This window comes from Myxocyprinus asiaticus, chromosome 10 (assembly GCF_019703515.2).
Source record: "Myxocyprinus asiaticus isolate MX2 ecotype Aquarium Trade chromosome 10, UBuf_Myxa_2, whole genome shotgun sequence".
Lineage (NCBI taxonomy): Eukaryota > Metazoa > Chordata > Actinopteri > Cypriniformes > Catostomidae > Myxocyprinus > Myxocyprinus asiaticus.
In genome coordinates, this window is record NC_059353.1 from 35407236 (window position 1) to 35413303 (window position 6068).

Consider the following 6068-nt stretch of genomic DNA (forward strand, 5'->3'; position numbering starts at 1 on the left):
ATTCTACAGCTCTGAGGAAAATCCTGTCCACTGGGATGACTTATCCCTCCCGGCATGGCTGATGTCTGGCTCTAGTATGTTTGTAAAAGAGACAGAGGGATGTGGAATGAGAATTGGAGGGGACAAGACTTTAGCCATGGTAGCCAGTTTCTTTTAAATATACAGTATTATCATCCAAATATATCATACACAGTTGTGTTGGAATCACGCCTACATTGAGGCATATGCCTTTACCCTCAGCCTAGGTATGGCTCTGGAAGATATACTGAGGCCTGTGTACCAGTGCTAAAAGTCTCCATTTGGGTCAGTGGGTACTTTAGAAGCTGCCATTGGGGTCCAATAACAGCTAACATCTCTAAATTTGGAGAGCCGTGCCTCTCTTATACAGGCACAGACGGTAAATGGTGGCATAGAGAGTTCTAAAAGCCAGCAGGAATATTTCTAAGAGCAGTAGTTTTAATGGCCAGGACAGAATGGCCTTACTGCCAGTTTTAATCGGTAGAATGGAATCAGACATCAGGAATGACCTGAGACTGTATCGATGGCATAGAAAACATGTTGATGTCTGGCATACTAAAGCAATAAGCCTTGAGAGGCTATCCGTTACAGTGGCTTTACCAGGGATTAGGGGTGTTCACAGAGTGCCTAAAAGCCCCTTATCCCTGAGCCACTTAAGCCACTGAAACACACAGCCTTGAGTGGATTATTGCTTTTATAAAACAGTGGCGGCAACAACAATATGGTACAAGATGGCAATGTTCACTTTAAACGTGGCTCATCAAATCAGAAAATAATCAATAGATGAGTTTCACTTTCCGTGTTGTTTCGTATATTTTTTCAGTTGAATTATACATATGATTTCTTACCCGTTATGTTATTTCAAGAACAATTTGTCTCAAACAATGACAAAATAGGGTGAACGTCACTTGACGTCCTCTGCTTGTTTTTGGAGGCCTGCTTGTTTAAAATAAATTAGTCTAGTGTTACAATTTTTACAGTATGAATAGATTGAGGAAATACTTGTCTTGTACTGACCTTAGGACCTTATTTCATCTAGGTTGGGCCTGAACCATCCAATCTTGAATTAGGCCTACCCTGGAAATTATGATGCAGGTATAGATCTCTCGTGCCTATATCAGTGATATCTGGTTTCTCAGACCAGGTATTTGCTTGCTGTGTGTTAGTGGAGATCTCACATAATTGGTAAAATATTTATGAACATAGTATTGGTATGTAATAATACAGATAATACAATAGTGAATTGTACAGTATTATATACAGTAGGTGCTATAATTCTTTACTGAAAGTGGTGACTGTTGTTCAACACTGTTTTTGTTGTATAATGACCAATTCAGGGTTGCTCTTAGTTTATCCTATTTGTTAACTGAGCCACAAAGAGAGTCTTTGATGACCTCACTGACAGATAAGTCAATTTGAAAGCATGTGACTGACAAATATTGTTCAGCTGCTTTATTTTGTGCAAAGTTTCAGAAAGTTGAAATGCTTCCTCATTTTGCAAAAGAGGCATCTCACTGAACACTAAAGAGTGATTAATGGCTACATTTTTGCACAGACACCTTGGAGGAGAGCCTTAACTTTTGATTAACACTCCTAGTAAAGCAGTTAATGCTGGTCTTACTGCACTCCATCCAGGTCTGCAGTACCCAGTGGCACAAAAATAGGGTGTGCAAAATATGCATTATAGGGACGCCACACAAAGGGTGTTCGGATGTCGAAATGTTCAAGGGGACCTGCACCCCCCTTCTCTCTCTGTGAACTGAGAAAGTTAGTACTACTGAAGAACTTTTGACCATTCATTTTCACATACAGGTGCATCTCAGTAAATTAGAATGTCATGGAAAAGTTCATTTATTTCAGTAATTCAACTCAAATTGTGAAACTCGTGTATTAAATAAATTCAATGCACACAGACTGAAGTAGTTTAAGTCTTTGGTTCTTTTAATTGTGATGATTTTGGCTCACATTTAACAAAAACCCACCAATTCACTATCTCAAAAAATTAGAATATGGTGACATGCCAATCAGCTAATCAACTCAAAACACCTGCAAAGGTTTCCTGAGCCTTCAAAATGGTCTCTCAGTTTGGTTCACTTGGCTACACAATCATGGGGAAGACTGCTGATCTGACAGTTGTCCAGAAGACAATCATTGACACCCTTCACAAGGAGGGTAAGCCACAAACATTCATTGCCAAAGAAGCTGGCTGTTCACAGAGTGCTGTATCCAAGCATGTTAACAGAAAGTTGAGTGGAAGGAAAAAGTGTGAAAGAAAAAGATGCACAACCAACCGAGAGAACCGCAGCCTTATGAATGTCAAGCAAAATCGATTCAAGAAGTTGGGTGAACTTCACAAGGAATGGACTGAGGCTGGGGTCAAGGCATCAAGAGCCACCACTCACAGACGTGTCAAGGAATTTGGCTACAGTTGTCGTATTCCTCTTGTCAAGCCACTCCTGAACCACAGACAACGTCAGAGGTGTCTTACCTGGGCTAAGGAGAAGAAGAACTGGACTGTTGCCCAGTGTTCCAAAGTCCTCTTTTCAGATGAGAGCAAGTTTTGTATTTCATTTGGAAACCAAGGTCCTAGAGTCTGGAGGAAGGGTGGAGAAGCTCATAGCCCAAGTTGCTTGAAGTCCAGTGTTAAGTTTCCACAGTCTGTGATGATTTGGGGTGCAATGTCATCTGCTGGTGTTGGTCCATTGTGTTTTTTGAAAACCAAAGTCACTGCACCCATTTACCAAGAAATTTTGGAGCACTTCATGCTTCCTTCTGCTGACCAGCTTTTTAAAGATGCTGATTTCATTTTCCAGCAGGATTTGGCACCTGCCCACACTGCCAAAAGCACCAAAAGTTGGTTAAATGACCATGGTGTTGGTGTGCTTGACTGGCCAGCAAACTCACCAGACCTAAACCCCATAGAGAATCTATGGGGTATTGTCAAGAGGAAAATGAGAAACAAGAGACCAAAAAATGCAGATGAGCTGAAGGCCACTGTCAAAGAAACCTGGGCTTCCATACCACCTCAGCAGTGCCACAAACTGATCACCTCCATGCCACGCCGAATTGAGGCAGTAATTAAAGCAAAAGGAGCCCCTACCAAGTATTGAGTACATATACAGTAAATGAACATACTTTCCAGAAGGCCAACAATTCACTAAAAATGTTTTTTTATTGGTCTTATGATGTATTCTAATTTTTGAGATAGTGAATTGGTGGGTTTTTGTTAAATGTGAGCCAAAATCATCACAATTAAAAGAACCAAAGACTTCAGTCTGTGTGCATTGAATTTATTTAATACACGAGTTTCACAATTTGAGTTGAATTACTGAAATAAATGAACTTTTCCACGACATTCTAATTTATTGAGATGCACCTGTAAGGTATCATGAACTAACAATTAACAATATAGTTTTTTACAGCATTTATTAATCCAAGTTAATGTTAGTTAATAAAAACACAATTGTTCATTGTTAGTTAATGTTAGTTTTATAGTGCCTTAACTAATGTTAACAAACAAGTTTTCATTTAAAAAATGTATCCTAGCTTAACATGCAGAGACAACTAAAACTGTAAGGCCCAAGTTACACTACACTTTGCAGTCCATTCACTCCCATTCAGATGCATCTGAACGTGGAACACCAGTAAGGAAAGTCGGGAAAATGTGATTAAAAACAGTCACTGCAGGAACCAAACTGAATTATTCTGTGTGTGTGCTTCAGTGTTTGTTTTGTGAGTGTGCCCCCTCTGCAGGTCAAGGTGCTTATTAAAAAGAGGAATATAAATACGTCATGAACTATTAGAGTCTGTAGCATGACTGGGTCACAGAAAAATTCTGTGAGCCTAACAGCTGAAAAGGGACATAATTACATTTTTTACAGAATAGTTGGACACACCATGATATACCGGGACGCCTAGTCACCCTACAGTACCTATAAAATCCCCTTCACTAAAGTTCATTTTTAACATGATGACTGTCCCATGGACCCTCACTGGCTTCACAACAAATGCATCTGTCAGACCAAGTGTCTCTCTCTATTCCATAGATGATGCATAGAAACAGGGGAATCCGGGCATTCCTGGGCAGTGCCTGGCTAAAGCTGTATGTGAAGCTTTAGCTAAAATCTCTGTGAGTATCAACATTGAGTGACCTTTCAGTTAACAGCTAAATGAGTCAACATGTGGCATTAAAGGGTTAGTTCACCTGAACATGAAAATTATCTCACCATTTACTCACCCTCATGCCACCTAAGATGTGTATGACTTTCTTTCTTCTGCAGAACAGAACATTTTATGAAGAATATTTCAGTACTGTAAGTCCATACAATGCAAGTGAATGGTGATCAGGCCTTTGAAGCTCCAAAAACCAGATAAAGTCAGAATAAACAGCATCCATCAGACTCTAGTGTTTAATCAATGTCTTCTGAAGTGATCCAGATGGTTTGGGGTGAGAACAGACCAAAATGTAACTCCTTTTTCACTGTACATCTTGACAGCAGTCTCGCTAGCGATCATGATTACAAGTGTAATCGAGCTTGAAATCATGACCATGCCTAGAGACAGCAATGGCAAGATGTACAGTGAAAAAGGAGTTATATTTTGGTCTGTTCTCACCCAAAACAAACTGGATCGCTTCAGAAGACATTTATTTAAAAAAAAAATGTGATTACTTTTATGCTGACTTTTTCTCTTTTTGGAGCTTCAAAGGCCTGATCACCATTCACTTGCATTGTATGGACCTACAGAGCTGAGATATTCTTCTAAAAATCTTCGTTTGTGTTCTGCAGAAGAAAGAAAGTCATACATATCTGGGATGGCATGAGGGTGAGTAAATGATGAGAGTATTTTCATTTTTGGGTGAACTATCCCTTTAAAATTACAGCTTCAGATAGGATAATAAAATATAATACAAAACACTGTATTTTACAGTAATAAAAGTCATTTTTATTGAATATATATAGATAGATAGATATTTTTTACAACTTTAAACAAAGTTATGAAGTTTTTCTGTTCATAGTTTCAAGAAAGTTCATGCTAAGTAATCAGCTGAATCAGCGATGGCATTTACATTTTTTGTAAACACAAGGCAAAGTTAATAAAACACAGGTTGCCTACTGATTTACACGTATAAATATCTTTATAACAATAGTAACACATCCGCCTTCTTCACAAAAACCCCCCACAGTATCACATTTAAGAAGTGAGCTGTCATACACTGAAAAAGTGTTAAGCTAAAAATATGTTTCATGTGGTTTTATTCAAGTCAAAAATATAATTTATTATTGAATAAACCTGAATACATTAGATTACACCAACAAAAATACATTTTAAGAGTTATATCAAATAGAAATAGCTCATTAAGGTAACAACTGCAGGTTACCAGTTTTTACAGTAGGTTAACCTTCAGCCTATCGATAAACTGGACAGGAACAAATGTATGATTGGAGGTCATAGCATGGCATATCATTGAATTTCCCATTACCTGTAAATACACAAAGTTAAACTGAAAGTTAGAGAGATCACAACAAACAGAGGGAAGCATCTCAAATAGGAGGAGAATGAGTGATGTAAATGAGCGGGTTATGAGCTATATATCATGCATTAGAATTATAAGTATGATGAGTGAACAGGACTTACTCAGTAACTCTACACAGTTCTGTATTCCAGTAGTATTACTGGGCTCTCCAGGCAACCAGTCAGCATACCTCCATGGTGCTCCATCTAACCATATGAAACGCCTTGTCTGTAAATACAGATAAGTGACTTATTAGACTGTGGGATGGATATGGAATAGAAGCACTTAAACCATGTAAATGCAAAACACTAAAAAACAAATTGGCAGACGTACATTAAGGTATCTCTGTCCTCCAATCCATGTGCGAGTGCGGCCACCATTCTGGTCCATTAACCTCATCATGTGCTGATGGATGAAGCTGCTTGTCACAGAGGCCAGCTGGCCATTACGATAGATGGTTTTGCAATAGACCTAAGGTGAAATATAGTTCTTATAAATGATAATAATAATACATTTTTACATTTTAGAGGAAAAT